Source organism: Canis lupus, chromosome 1 (genome assembly GCF_003254725.2).
Source record: "Canis lupus dingo isolate Sandy chromosome 1, ASM325472v2, whole genome shotgun sequence".
NCBI classification, from domain to species: Eukaryota; Metazoa; Chordata; class Mammalia; order Carnivora; family Canidae; genus Canis; species Canis lupus.
The window spans coordinates 104,154,503-104,171,248 of NC_064243.1; the positions used below are offsets into that span (position 1 = coordinate 104,154,503).

Consider the following 16,746-nt stretch of genomic DNA (forward strand, 5'->3'; position numbering starts at 1 on the left):
TAAAATAAAGGGGTTACATTGTGCAGTGTTTTTTTTTAATTTTTTAAAAATTTTATTTATTTATGATAGTCACAGAGAGAGAGAGAGAGGCAGAGACACAGGCAGAGGGAGAAGTAGGCTCCATGCACGGAGCCCGACGTGGGATTCAATCCTGGGTCTCCAGGATCGCGCCCTGGGCCAAAGGCAGGCGCTAAACCACCACACCACCCAGGGATAACCTGTGCAGTGTTTTTAATTATGGTGCATTTGGGAAAAAAAGATTTCCCCTATTCTAGTTTTGGTAGGACTCAAACAGTGTGTTTATAACTCATGTAATGCCCCTGTGAAAAACAATGTACTTTCCCATGAATTTTGGTGGTGTTTTTCCAGTTACATCAATTATAGCTTATGTAATGTTTATGAACATCTATATCTCCTGTGTCCCCTAAGTGCTAGTCAATATTCAAAAACCTACTCCTGTGCTTCAAGGTTGGGAAAAAGAGAACACTAAATGACAATTGGAGAAGGAGTTACTGCTTCCAGATTTTGATGTGTGTGGAAAAATATTGTTGCAATGATAATCTTGGTAATTACTGAAAGAAGTAGCCAATGATTCATTGAAACCAACTAGTATGAGCTAATCAATCTTTTCCCTACAGTAGTCAGTTTTCTAATCTCTGGCTATTATACATTGCAGATTTTTTCACATATAATTTAATTTACATTGTTCTGTGCTATTTAAAGTCTCCAAATAACTTACTTGTCCTTTCAGGTAGGTTATCATAATACCCCTTTGTAAGATTCCTGATATTATTCCTGGGCAGCTATTCTTTATATACAATGCAAATGACAGGCTTTGTATGGGTCACCTTTACAGTGCTTCTGATTGTGGCTTTAGTTCAACTTGGATTCTTTCTGAAATGTATGTCTTCACTTAAGGAAACCTTACATTATGCTTTGATTTTTAGACTAACTACATTACATGTGACTAAAGGTTTTATACACTATATGTGCATTTATTGAATATAAAACATTTACTCATTTATTGTTGGCAAAAGCTGGCTAAGCACATGTACCTATGAGTTTGTATTAAAGCTGTAGGTTTGTGTATTTATTTAGTGTCTGTATTAAGAGGACATTTACTTCTGATTATTGCTTTTTTGCTCCTTGAGCTACATAATAGTTTTGTGTGTACATTGTGGTGTCAATTTGGTCAAAGTTTGGATTCATAGGAGTCACCTACTTTTAAAAACGAATTTTATTTGATACGTAGTAATCTTTCACAGTTTTTCAAATCAATATACCCTACTTTCCCTGAATAAAATAAAATGAAGGAGTTATTTCGACAAAAGGATGTAATCTTTAGAATACTTATGTACTCAACATAAAAGTACCCAAATATATAAGCAACAATGAACAGACAAGAACAGAAAAAGAGACAGCAGTACAATAGCAGGGTACTTCAATTGTGCACCTTCAATATGGGACAAAATAATCAATAAGGAAGTACCAGACTTCAATGATATTTAGCAGATTGACTTACAACGTTCCAGCAACAGCAAAAAACACATTGTTCTCACATGCACAAGGAACATTCTCCAATATAGATTTTATATTGGGCCACAAAACAAGTCTTAATAAATTTGATTGAAATCGTATCAGGCATCTTTTCCTACGATAGTGCCATGAAAGGAAGTCAGGTACAAGTACAAAACTAGAAAACTATAAACATGTGAAAAATAGAGACCATGCAATAGCATTACTCCTAATAGCCAGGACCTGGAAATAACTTGTGTCTCTTGTCAGATGAGTAGATAATCTGGTGTATATATTTAATATATGTTGGCTATAATTAACAATATATAATAGTTAAATTGTACACTTTTAAACTTATATAATGTCATGTCAATAGTCAGTGTAGAAAATTGGAAAAAGTAAGCAGATTACTAATTAGATATGAGGAAATGAATATGAGAGTGGTGACAGCTAAAGAGTATGACGTTTCTTATGAGGTAATGAGATGTTCTAGGATTGACAATGGTTTGCTTATACCTACATGTGACTTGGTTAAAAAGCTATCAAGTGTACACATTAGGTTGATAAATTATGTGGCATGTAAGTTTTTTTGGTTTTTATCTTTAAAGATTTATTTATTTATTTTTGATAGACAGAGAGAGAGAGAGAGGCAGAGACACAGGAGGAGGGAGAAGCAGGCTCCATGCCGGGAGCCCGACGTGGGAGTCGCTCCCGGGACTCCAGGATCGTGCCCTGGGTCAAACGCAGGCGCTAAACCTTGAGTCACTCAGGGATCCCCTGTGGCATGTAAGTTATACCAAATATAGCTGTTTAAAAGGAACCTCAAGTACGAAATTCTTACAAAAGATCTCGTATTAATGGCAAATATGAAAAACTGCATACATTCAGGTATTAATTAAACACACACATATGTGCATACACGCACACAGAAGATTTCACCTGGAATTTGGCATTTGACTTCTCTTTTAATTTTTGTGATAATACAGAAAAACAATTTTTCAAAGAAGTGCATCAGAAGGAAGTTCTGTCAAATTAGACATAACATATAGTGGGACACCTGGGTGGTTGAGTGGTTGAGTGTCTGCCTTCGGCTACCTTGTGATCTGCAGTCCCAGGACAAAGTTCACGCCTGACTCCCCTTGAGGAGCCTGCTTTTCCCCCTGCTTGTGTCTCTCCATCTCTCTGTGTGTCTCTCATGAATAAATAAAGAAAATATTTTAAAAAATAAATAAACGAAGATAAAACATAGTAATTAACATCAATTAAGTTCAGCAGGTTGATTTTGTTTTTTTGTTTTTTTGGGTTTTTTTTTTTTTTTTTTTTATGATAGTCACACAGAGAGAGAGAGAGAGAGAGAGGCAGAGACATAGGCAGAGGGAGAAGCAGGCTCCATTCACCGGGAGCCCGACGTGGGATTCGATCCAGGTCTCCAGGATCGTGCCCTGGGCCAAAGGCAGGCGCTAAAACGCTGTGCCACCCAGGGATCCCAGCAGGTTGATTTTGAGTGGAAAAAATGTATGGACACTACAATCTATGGTAGGATTCTCCATGGAATCAATGGAATGGATATGCACACATCTGTGCATATTTTTAATCTATATTTGTATAGAACCAGAGATAAGATATAGGCTTACTACATATAGAAATAGATATGTATCTATCTATATGTCTCTACGTAGATAGAGAGCCGGATAAATTTCCTGTAATGAATTGGCTAATATGATTGTGAGAGCTGGCAAGTCTCAAAGGAGTCTGCAAAGAAGGCCAGTAGGCTAGAGATCCAAAGCAGTGCGGATGGTGAAGCTTGAGAATCTGAAGACAGTCATAGATGAGTAGGAAAAAGCACCCCTGAAATATATAGGTAATCGCTTCTTTGCTTTTTGGCTAATATCAAGTGTGAAATATACAGGTAATTATTATGTTCTCTAGAATGGACTGTCTAGTAAATGGTATGGTCTTTTTGGGTAAAACTTTAATATAAGCTAAATGGAAAAATGCAAATAGCTTCAAAAAAGAGTTACACAAAATCTTTTAAGTTAGAATATGTGACTACATGTATGAGAATATACAGCATTTTCAAGCATGCACTAGTACAGAAGATAGAAAATAAGAATTATGGTAGGATGTTTAACAATGTTGCTTCATAATGTCATCAAGGACCATATTCACAATATATGCCACTGAAAGAGTAATGAGCAGTGCCTCTTTAGGTTGAGGTACATGGCATGAAGACAAGTAGTGATATGGGGAGGAGGGCGCGGTAAGAATGAGCGCACAGGGATAAATGAAATGCAGAGAATCTGGGAGCTTGGGGTAACACAGCCACAGGGGAAGAGAAGATAGGACCCATGTTAGTTTCTTAGGGCTGCTGTAACAAATTATTACAACTGGATGCTAAAGAACCCAAAAAATTATTGTGTCACACTTCTGGAGGCACTTAGACATCTGAAGCCAAGCTGTTGGCAGGGTCACCTTATGTCTCAAGAATTGAGTCTTGCTTTCTAACTTTGGGGGACTATAGCTATCCTTGATCTTCTTTGGCTTAGTAGACACGTCACTGTCCCTTCACACAGCACCGTATGTGTCAACTTCCCTCTTGGGACGCCTGGGTGGCTGAGTGGTTGAGCCCCTGCCTTCAGCCCAGGGAGTGATCCTGGAGTCCCAGGATTGAGTCCCACATCAGGCTCCCTACAGGGAGCCTGCTTCTCTCTGCCTGTGTCTCTGTCTCTGTCTCTGTCTCTGTCTCTCTCTCCCTCTCTCTCTGTGTATGTGTGTGTGTGTCTCATGAATACATAAATGAAACTTTTTAAAAATAATAATAAACAAACTTCCCTCTTCTCAATAGGACAAGAGGAATTGAATTGGGGTTTACCTGAATCCAGTATGACATATCAACTTAATTACATCTGCAAAGATCCTATTGCCCAAAATAGGTTACAGTTACAGGCACTGAGGATTAGGACTTGAACATCATTGAGACACGTTCTGTAACTTGGAACATGGCTAAAAGCAGTAGGTTGTTAAATGTCACTGAGGGGTTAAAGTGCACTACAGATTTTAAGGTTTGGTGGGTATGCAGGGACTTTAGGGTATGAGGCCTATGTGTGTTAAGGGAATGAGAGGGTAAAGGAAATCATGAGAAAGAAGAGGATAGTAGATGACAAATTAATGGGCAAAGGGAGTTCAAAGGCAAGGTTGGGTAAAAGACATATGCAAACTTTATTGCCTGTGATGGATCAAAGAACATATGGGTGGAAGGGGGAAGGTTACTTGTGAATGCAGTCCTGGGAGTGTTCAGTGTTGCAACGAGAGATGAAGGAGGGGGAGAACAAATGATACCTGGGGAACAGAGTGTATGTGGGTGGAGGGGAATCATCAGAGCTGGGAGAAGAGTGGGCATCAGTAGGCCAAAGGGTCCATGAGAAAAGTCAGGGAGTGTAGGGTTGTGGGTAATGAGTGTAGGGTCATGAGGAAACTAAGGACTGTTAAATGATGGGTCAGATATTGATATGGACATTAGAGACATGATAAATTGGCTAAAATCATTGGAATTGGGTGGGGAAGAGACAAATGGAATTGGAGGAGGAGGAAAGAATACATGGAAGTTCTTGGGAGAATGGAAGGAAGAGAGCTCTAGAATCAGGCAAGAAGGGTTTATTGGTATAGAGGTCTGAAACACACTTCATGGACTTAGAAGAGCAATGAAGACTAGGAGAGTCCTTTGCAGGGAAAGTTTTCACGGAAATGTAAAGGTCACAGAGGTGAAGACCTTAAGGTCACAATGGGGGATAAAGGGGAAGGCAGGGAGGGTTGGAGCTGGGGGTGGTAGAAATTGTAGGGGTACATTTGGAGGTCACTAATTCATTCTCCTACTCATTAATTGTCTTATTTGTACTTGGTTCAAAACTGTCAAGTTTGTAATTCCAGCCATGAGGCAATAACCTTACTTATATAAAATGCCTAGTAGTTCCTTCAGTTGAATTGGCAGTAAAGGACCACGGATAAAATTTTGAGTAAACAGGGAGACTCAACATCCTCTGTCTCCCTTGAAGATACCACGCACAAGTTGTGACCATGGAGGAGATCATGTGGAAACCTTGATTTTAAGCTTCTAGCGCCCTAAACAGAAAGCCCAGTTAAGCTCAATGAAATTCAGGCTTTAAAAACAGAATTTTGTTTTTAGGACCTCCTAAATACTTGCAATTGGTTAAGATAGCGATAGCAAACATACGTAGGCATATCATCAATTGTATAATGAGAAATATCTAAATAAAGTTTAAAAATGCCCATGAATTACCCCCAGTTAGTAATAGTTTGACATTCAGACATACAGGTTGTGAGGTTGGGGGAGGGCTTCCGTTCTGCAATTTCAGAGTATAAAACACATAGACACTAAAATATTTTGTACTGGGTTCAACATAAATACGTAATGATTGGTTTACATAAATATTGTCCTATCACACTCATTGTCAGTGACATTGCATTCCTTAACCAATGCTGCATGAAACTGGCATTTTCACATCAGTAGAAGTGGATGGGAGCACGCCACCTTCCATTCCTGGGATATCCACTAATAGTCCATACCTTTAATTTAACCAAATAGACCCATGTTTAGTGGCTCTACACTAGAGAATGCAGGCACAGGGTGCCTGTGCACCTGAGCACCCTACCCCCACCGTCTTATGTCAACCCCAACAACTCCTGGTGTGTTCCCAGCAAAGAGTCTACTATTTACTTTTCTCTGTCCTGAGTTTCCTCTGTTGTGGATTCCCAATAAAGAACGCCAATCACCACCCTGAGGAACCACATTCTTTCTTTGCATTTTGGAGTTCACAGAAGGGAGTCTACTCAATGTGCTGATGTCTGAGCAAGCCTCTGTGTGGAAAACAACGTGTATAGGTTACTGCAATGTTGATTGAGCATGAATTTTGTTCACAAGGAAGTTACGGTGTTCACAAGGAAGTTAGAGTGCACCATGTTGGCAACTTCACATATACGATGCGATTTTGTCCCCGTTACACCATCCAAGCTGGGCAGTATGTGTCTTTTTTTTTTTTTCTTCTTAATGATTTATTTGTTTATTCATTGACACACACAGAGAGAGAGGCAGAGACACAGGGAGAGGGAGAAGCAGGCTCCATGCTGGGAGCCCGATGTGGGACTTGATCCCGGGTCTGCAGGATCACACCGCAGGCTGCAGGCGGCGCCAAACCGCTGTGCCACCAGGGCTGCCCTAACCGCTCCGCCACCAGGGCTCCCCTAGGTGTCCTATAACAAGGATGAAGATGTAGATACTGGGCCCCACCTATGTGCCTCATCTTCTGTTTCCCTATTAAGAAAAAACGGTTTGTAGATATAGGTGTGAAATAAGGATAAATGGAAACTAGAGAAAGCGTAGATTAGTTCAGAGAAAAAAAAAAGATTAGTTCAGAGAGCTCTCACTGTTGTGTTTGTATTTTCTTAACAGAATAGAAAAATGACTCTGTAAGTATATGCCGGTTTACCTATAGTCCACTCTCGTTAGCAATATATATTCATTTTAATTCTTCCACATTGGTGTTACCTTGTATTTTCCTGAAACTTAGTTATTCTAGCAAATAGGAAGTGTCATCTCCCTGTAGTTTCTCTGCTTTCCAGGAGGAGTGGTTCAAGAGAATGTGATATAGCTATATCCCTCTCTATCTACTATAATGTAATATTGTTTACGATATAGAAATATATCAGAATCTATTACATGTCATACGTACTATATAACGTCTATAATATCTATGTCTATCTATCTATAGATATCCGTATCCAAAATTCAGCCTTTAAAAAAACGACAAGCTTCCATTTGGGACAAAGTAGGTGAGCCTTGAGGATGTTAGGCAATAACAATAAGCCACACAAAATGGCAAGTACTGTATTATCTCAATAATACCTGGAATCTGCGTTGAACTCATAAGAATAGAGTACAATTGGGATGCCCATGTGGCTCAGCAGTTGAGTGTCTGCCTTTGCTCAGGATGTGATCCTGGGGTCCAGGATCAAGTCCCAGATTGGGCTCCTTCCAAGGAGCCTGCTTCTGCCTATGTCTCTGCCTCTCTGTCTCTCATGAATAAATAAAATCTGTTTTTTAAAGGATAGAATACAATTGTGATGGTCAGGAGATGACTGAGGACAAAATAGGGGATGTTGGTCAAATGGTACAAAATTTCAGGTATACAGGATGTACAGATTCTGGAAATCTGGAGACTACACATAATTCTATGCCTCTTATATTTCGAACTTGCTGAAAGAGTATACATTAGGAGTTCTCAACACAAATTTCCTAAAAATATCTAATAAATATCCTAAGTATAGGAGGTCAGAAGTATATTAATTAGCTGCATTGTTTTTTAATCAGGTCATAATGTATAGATATTTATGTTTTGTAAGTTGAGCAACTACTGAATCTCCAGGAATGGAAAATAGGAATGCAGATGAAAGGGTCATGAAGCACAGGATGTAATGTTAAACACAGAAATGAAGGGCAGCCCGGGTGGCTCAGTGGTTTAGCACCGGCTTCGGCCTGTGGTGTGATCCTGGAGACCTGGGATTGAGTCCCACTTCAGGTTCCCTGCATGGAGCCTGCTTCTCCCTCTGCCTGTGTCTCTGCCTCTGTGTGTGTGTGTCTCTAGTGAATAAATAAATAAAATCTTTCAAACAAAAAGAGAAACTAGAAAAGAAGTCTCTATCCCAAACCATAGAGAAAATATTTCAAAATCTCCCAAGGTGTGTCAGGTTCCACTTGAAAATTATGACCAGGGGATCCCTGGGTGGCTTGGCCATTAGTGGCTGCCTTTGGCCCAGGGTAGGATCCTGGAGTCCTGGGATCAAAGAAATCAAAGGGATCCAATTCCACATCAGGCTCCCTGCATGGAGCCTGCTTCTCCCTCTGCCTGTGTCTCTGCCTCTCTCTTTCTCTCTCTCTGTCCATGTGTGTCTAAGGATTAAATATATAATTTTTTAGAAACAAAAAATAAAGTATTACCAACAGGTAGCTACACTCCTATGACTGAGAAAAACCTATACTTGCCCTGGTTCTATTGCAGTACAGGAAAAGAAAAGATGACATAAAAGATGTAGAATCCTGCAAGTTTGCAGTGAAAATCTGGACCAGATTAATCTCTTAAAAGTGCTATAGGCTTAGTACATTCTGTTCTGAATTTGATACTTACTGGGATTTTTTTTTTCATTACATAGTTTATCATCTTATGACATCTTTAATGTTTTAATGGTGTATAAACCTGTTTTTTTCTAATATGTATATATATTATTTAAAGATTTTTATTTATTCATGAGAGAGACACACAGACACACACACAGAGGCAGAAACACAGGCAGAGGGAGAAGCAGGCTTCATAAAGGGAGCCCGATGTGGGACTTGATCCCGGGTCTCCAGGATCAGGCCCTGGGCTGAAGGGGGCGCTACACTGCTGAGCCACCCGTGCTGCCCCCATCTTTCCCTCTTCATTTCTAGGGTTTCTATGTAGTAAGCACTCTCTGATGTTGAGGAAGTGTCAATTTCGGGGTGAAGACGTTACCACATTCTTTACGTTTGTTCCAGGTGTCTCCAGGCTGTATTCTCTAATTTATAGTAGGTGGTGGCTCTAGTTAATGATTTGGCTATATTCTCTACATTTGTAGGGCTTCTCCCCTGCATGTATTGTCCTCCATCGAGGGAGACTTGAAATCCAGACAAACATTTTGCCACATATTTTTTACATTTTTAGGATTTCTCCCAGTATGAATGTACAAGTGTTCAAGTGTTTGCTTAGGTTGTAGTTCTGTTTAAAGGCTTTGCTTATATTCTCTGCATTTGTGGGGTTTCTCCCCAGGTATTTATACTGTGATATCAAGGAAAGTCTGAGCAATAATTAAAGGCTTCAAGAAACTCCTTACATTGTAAGTTTACTTCCCAGTTTGTATTCTCTGATGCCAAGAAAGGTTTGAGTGCTTATTAAAGGTTTTGCCGTATTATTTACCTTTTTGAGGTTTCTCCCCAGTAGGAGTTCTCAGTTGTCAGTTAGGCTAAACCCCGGATAGAGACTTTGCACATTTCTTTCATCTATAAGGTTTTCTCCACTATACTCTTTTGTATGTCAAAATATTTGAATACAGGTTAAGGGCCTTGCCACATTCCTTATATATGTAAAGTTTCTTCACAGTATAAAAACTTTTTGTTGAGTGAGTTATGAAGACTGTTTAAAAACTTTGCCACATTTGCTACATTTGTAAGTCTTCTCTCTGGGAGAGAATCAATGATATTTAGTAAAGTTTGAGCTTTGATAGAAGACTTCCCCACATTTATTTATTTTATACTGGTTCTGTAGAAACTGAATTCTCTGGTATTTATTAGGATTTGACCCATGGTTAATATTTTCCCCAGATTCATTGCATTGCTAAATGCCATCCCCATGGCAAATACCTTGGTAATTGTTGAAGTTAGAGTCCTCACTAAAGATCTTCCTAAGTTCACAATGCATGATCACTGGCTCCAAATTACCTAGTATGTGATACTACTGAATAGGGATGGGTGGATCAAGACCTTACCATAAATATCAAAGTTAGAGACTTTGGAACAAAGAGGAATTATTTGTGGGTGAAATGATAATTAATAAACCCTCAAAACAGGACTTCTCAAATTGATAATTAGAAATTTTCTCTTCAGGGACGCCTGGGTGGCTCAGCGGTGGAGCACCTGCCTTCCACCCAGGGCATGATCCTAGACTCCCATGATCAAGTTCCACATCAGGCTTCCTGCATGGAGCCTGCTCCTTCCCTCCCTATGTCTCTGCCTCTGTCTTTGTTATGAATAAATAAATGAAATCTTTTTAAATTATTATTTTTTTTTTTTTCCTGAGAGACAGAGAATGAGAGAGAGAGGCAGAGACACAGGCAGAGGGAGAAGCAGGCTACAAGCAGGTAGCCTGACATTGGAATTAATCCTGGGACTCCAGGATCACACCCTGGGCTGAAGGGAGGCACTAAACCACTGAGCCACTGAGGGATCCCCAAGATCCCCAAGATAAAAAGAAGATATTTTATCTCCATTTGTAAATCTCCAGTAATCAGAAATATTTGAATAATTAATCCAATTCTATTTTTGAAATGGTTTAAACGATTATTTTCATGTTGGTGACTTCTTGGAAAAGAAGCTAAGTATTTCTGCAAACACCAGAGAGACTGCAGGGCTAAAATCAAACATCAGGGAGAGAAATGTATCGTATTCTATATAAGAACCAACAAACATTTCCTTAACTGGGAAATTATAAAATCTCAGAATTTATATGCCCTCAGAATATGTTGAATAGGATTCAGAATTTACTAGCACAACTGACTTTGTCTTCTTCTATACAAAGCAAATTCAGAAAGCCTGGGACCTGGGGCTGGTTTTTATATTCCCAAATATGGGTGGCTCAGTTGGTTGGGCAACCCACTCCTGGTTTCACTCTGGTCATGATCTGGGGCTCATGGGACTCAGCCCCACGTCAGGCTCCATGCTCAGTGAGGAGTCTGCTTGATATTCTCTCCCTCTCTCTTTGCCCCTACCCCTGCCTCTATCCCTTCTTCTCTCTCTCTGTCTCTCTCTCTCTCTCCCTCTCCCCCTCTCTTTGGGTGGCTCAGTTGGTTAAGTGTTGGATTCTGATTTTGGCTCAAGTCATAATCTGAGGTGTGTGAGATCAAGCCCCACATCAGGCTCTGTGCTCAGCAGGGAGTCTGCTTTCTCCCTTGCCTTTATCCTTCTCCCCATGTTCCCTCTCTCTCAAGTAAATCAATGGGTTTTAAAATAAATACAGAAATACGTACAAAATATTTTTAATAAAATAAATAAATCTTAAAAAAATAAATTCTGAAAACACAGTGCAACACCCTAAAAGCATACAAACAGAAAAACATGTTCCAGTTGAAGGAACAAGATAAAACTCCAAAACTGACCATAAATGTATATATAACTAGTCATCACCTGACAAAGAATTCAAAATAAACATCATGACAATGCTCATAAAGGAAAAAGAGAATACCAATAGTTTTCCTGATATCCTATAGTTACCTACGCATGACCTAAATAAAAATTCAAACTGACAGTAAATATGCAAATAGTAAAACAAAAATTGGGAGCAAAAGTGTCCAGTAAGTGTATTTTAAAAACCTGCAAGAGGGATCCCAGGGTGGCGCAGCGGTTTGGCGCCTGCCTTTGGCCCAGGGCGCGATCCTGAAGACCCGGGATCGAATCCCACATCGGGCTCCCAGTGCATGGAGCCTGCTTCTCCCTCTGCCTGTGTCTCTGCCTCTCTCTCTTTCTCTCTCTGTGACTATCATAACTAAATAAAAATTAAAAAAAATAAAATAAAATAAATAATAAAATAAATAAATAAATAAATAAAAACCTGCAAGAGATGGGTGCCTGGCTGGCTCAGTCAGTAGAGCCTGTGACTCTTGATGTGATATACTCATATATTCTTTACCTTTGAGGCAACAAGATGGCATCTGATCCATAGAACCACTATCAATACTGTGTGTTTCTCCAATATAAATTGTAAACTGAAGGTGTCAACAGGATATATCCATGTTTAAGGACTGAATTCATATCATACTACATAAGTTGTGTATATTTGTTACCTGGAATGTTGTGTGGGTTAGAAATGCACCTTCATATTCTAATGTGAATTAGAATTTCAGAACAGTGATTTGGAGTTCTTGTTAAAATGCAGGCTCCAATTCAGGAGTTAGGATGGGCACTGAGTCTACATTTCTTTTTTTTTTTTTTTTTTTTTTTTTTTTTTTTTTTTTAAATTTTTTTTTTTTTTTTATTTATTTATGATAGTCACAGAGAGAGAGAGAGAGGCAGAGACACAGGCAGAGGGAGAAGCAGGCTCCATGCACCGGGAGCCTGATGTGGGATTCGATCCCGGGTCTCCAGGATCGCGCCCTGGGCCAAAGGCAGGCGCTAAACCGCTGCGCCACCCAGGGATCCCTGAGTCTACATTTCTAACAAGGAATTAGCCTATACATAAAGGAATACACTTTTAAATGACAAAAAGAGGTAGAATTCCAAGGAAAGATTTATCCCAGAACATGAAATGAATGGGTTTTATTACAATTATAGGTTTTACAGGTTAAAGTGAGAAAGGCAACAACAATACTTTCTGAGCACTACTAATTACTAGATTCTAGAAGTTTCCATAGATCAACACACACACACACACACACACACACACAGTCTAGGAGATCAAACATATTTGTCCTCTTTTGTAAAAAAAAAAAGGTTTTTATGTATTTATTTGATACACACAGAGAGCACAGCAAGGGGAGCAGCAGGCAGAGGGAGAGGGAGAAGCAGGCTCCGCACTGAGCACGAAGCTTGATGCGGAGCTTGATCTCAGGACCCTGAGATCATGACCTGAGCCCAAGTTAGATGCTTAACCGACTGAGCCACCCAACTACCTCTCTTCCTCTTTTGAGACTATTTTGTCACACATTCAGTAAATGTAAAAAAACAGATTTTTACCTAGGATCTCTGACGTAGAATTTATCTACCAGAGATCCAATCAAGATAGAGACTGCTGTAAAATTATGTTCATGACAGTTTTCAAACCTGAGAACAGTGATGAAAACAAGAAGATATCCACAGAAAACTGATCTACCTTTTAATTTTATGCACACACATAAACTTTTATTTATTTATTTTAAGATTTTATTTATTTATTTTGGAAGTAGAAAGCACAGGGGGAGGAGCAGAGGGAGAGGGACATGCAGACTCCATGAGCACAGAGCCCAATATGAGGCTCTATCCCATACCCCTGAGATCACAATCTGAGCTGAAATCAAAAGTTGGATGCTTAACCAACTGAGCCACCAGGTGCCGCACACAGTTAACTTTTCAAAATAGTACACACATTAAAATTGATAGAGTAGACTATTGTCTTGATGACTTAAGACCTATTCTCAATGGCACAAAATTTATAAATCTATTTGTGGCTGATTATGTCTCTGTCATTTATTCACACTCTGAACATATATTCAGAATGCTATAAAGAAAACAGCTAATATTTCTGAGTCTTTTATTTCGTTGAATTTTTTTTGTTTCTATCATCATTTGTGTTATATCTTAGGATTCTTTTCAAAGATTGATTGATTGATTGATGATTGATTCCTGAGAGGCACAGAGAGAGAGAGACAGGCTGAGACACAGAAAGAGGGGGACGCAGGCTCCATGCAGGGAGCCCGATGTGGGACTCGATGCCAGGTCTCCAGGTTCACACCCTAGGCCAAAGGCAGGTGCTAAGCTGCTCAGCCACCCGGGCTGCCCATATCTTAGGATTTTAAGACACTCCAGCATGTTAACTCTGTGATTCATGTTTTCTTTTTCTAAAAATACAAAAAAGTAAAGTATGTGTCTCTAACATGAGTGTGAAATACAAAGAAAACTTAGAAGTTGGGGACCTCACTGAGAACGGCCACTCCCTAAAGTGAGTATCTCAACTACATAGAAGAGAGCACCTTCATTTTCCAGTGGAAACTACATGCAAAGAGAAACTCAAAAGAAATGTTTTCAGTTTGAGTGTGAAGGCTTCTGCACATCTTTCTGTAAATCCAACCAATCCTTATGAATGACTAAGAGACATAGTCATATTATAGTGGAGGAATGTGGCAGAGTGCTCCAAGCCAAGTCAAAAAAGTTAATATCACCTGTAATAAAGCAAATATGTATCAGAGGCACACTGGAGGATACATTATCATGCCTATGTTCTTGTGGGCACCCCAAAGGAAATCAGAATAGGAACCTAAGTAAAAGAAAACAGTGGATTCATACAAACTTCAAGTCCTAGGGTGCCTGGGTAGCTTAGTAGGTTAAGCATCTAACTCTAGGTTTCCGCTCAGGTCATGTTTTCAGGGGTTGTGGTATCAAGCCCTGCACTGGGCTCTGCATTCAGCACGGAGTCTGCTTGAGATTCTCTCTCTCCCTCTGTCTGCCTCTCCCCTCACTCCAGGGCACATGCAGGCCTTTTCTCTCTCTCTCTCTCTCTCTCAAATAAAAAAATAAATAAATAAATCTTTTAAAAAAATTCAAACCCCAAATAGCTCCCATATTCCCCTAATCTTTAGCGTTTCTATTTTTCTTTCTTTCTTTCTTTCTTTCTTTCTTTCTTTCTTTCTTTCTTTCTTTCTTTCTTTCTTTTTTTTTTTAGTAGGTAGAACTTTTTTTTTTCATTCTGGAGAGCAAGGCTCTGTTTCTTTATCACAACTTTGGAGTCATTCTGGGCTACATAGCCAACTTGTTTGTTTCTGCATTTTTATTTTTTTTTTTATTTAAAGATTTTATGTATTCATGAGAGACAGACAGAGAGAGAGGCGGAGACACAGGCAGAGGGAGAAGCAGGCTCCATGCAGGGAGCCTGACGTGGGACTCAATCCCGGGTCTCCAGGATCACACCCTGGGCTGAAGGCGGCACTAAACCGTTGAGCCACCTGGGATGCCTATTTCTGCATTTTTTTTTTTTTAAAGATTTATTTCTTTGAGAGAGAGAGCATGAGAAGGGGGCAGTGGGAGGGACAATCCCATGTGCACTCCTTGGTCAATGCAGAGCCCGACACAGGGCTTGATCTCATGACCATGAATCACACCTGAGCCAAAACCAAGAGTTGGATGATTAATTGACTGCGTCACCCAGGTGCCCCTATTTCTGCATTTTCCTAATCCTGGTCTCCAGAGAGCTGATAAAACATACATATGGAAACTAAATATGATCTGTTGTCCTTGACTGGTATCCCAGAACCTGAGCTGATCCACAGTAGGAATCCTGGGTTCAGCACATTCTCCTGCATTACTGTCGTAAAGAGAACTTTTTTTAAAGTTCCAAGACAGGGATCCCTGGGTGGCTCAGCAGTTTAGAACCTGCCTTCGGCCCAGGGCGTGATCCTGGGAGTCCTGGGATCAAACCCCACATCGGGCTCCCTGCATGGAGCCTGTTTCTCCTTCTTCCTGTGTCTCTGCCTCTCTCTCCCTCTCTCTGTGTGTCTCTCATGAATAAATAAAATCTTTAAATAAATAAATAAATAAATAAATAAATAAATAAATAAATACTTATAAATAAAATTCCAGGACAGGCGGCACCTGAGTGGCTCAGTGGCTGAGGGTCTGCCTTTGGCTCAGGTCTTGATCACGAGATCCTGGGATCGAGTCCCAATCAGGCTCCCTGTATGGCGTCTGCTTCTCCCTCTGCCTGTGTCTCTGCCTCTCTCTCTCTCTCTGTGGGTCTCTCATGAATAAATAAATAAAATCTTTAAAAAAAGAAGATATTCAAAAGTAGCGGCACCTGGGTGGCCCAAGTGGTTCAGCATCTGACTCTGGCTCAGGTCATGATCTCACAGTCCTGGGATCGAGCCCCCATAGGGCTCCCTGCTTGGTGAAAAGTCTGCTTCTCCTCCCTCCACCCCTCTGACTCCTCCCCACACTCTCTCTTCCTCAAATAAAATCTTAAAAAAAAAAAAAAAAGATTTTCAAAAGCAGGTGAAAAGACACATGAGACAGTAAAATCAGAAGTAGATAAATAAACCTTTGCAATTTTTAAATGCCTGGAATTTCAGGAGGAAAAGATGACAGAGCCTCTAACCAGGGATCAAGGTTTACCTGAGAACCAGCCATTTCATTCTCTTCTTCCTTGTGCTCTAGCTTTCCTTCTCAGGAGATATTTGACTTCCAGTGATGTCACAGCCACATCATAAGCATTTGATTTTTAAATTTTATTTATTTATTCATTTAGAACCTAGTGCAAGCAGAGGGAGGGAGAGAAGGAGAAGGAGAGAGAGAATCGAAGGCAGACTCTGCCTTCAGCATGGAGCCTAATTTGGGCTATCTATCCCATAACCCTGGGATCATAACCGGAGCCAAAACCAAGAGTCAGACACTTAAGTGACCTAGCCCCCCATGCACCCCAAGCATTTGCCTTTAAAGCAGAATCTCTTCACCTAGTACCTACTCGTGTATAGACAGGACATTAAAATACATTAAAAGGCCCTACTCCCTACTCTTCTGTGTGTTGGAGCTTTTCAAAGACCCTGAGCTCCTACTTGGAGACCGACCCTCCAGTTTCTCCATCCCTATTATCAAGGCGCCTCCCCTCCCACACACATCACACATTCTACTGCAGTATAGGAACTCTGTGCTGCATGGACTGACCCTTCCAGACTTATGTAGAGGAGACA

At 40.1% G+C, this 16,746-nt stretch overlaps 1 protein-coding gene across 6 annotated transcripts in view; it reads right to left on the bottom strand.

Moving 5' to 3' along the window:
• LOC112643367 (zinc finger protein 420-like) overlaps positions 1-16,746 on the bottom strand; it is a 642,213-nt gene that overhangs the window by 44,534 nt on the left and 580,933 nt on the right. The window lies entirely within an intron of this gene.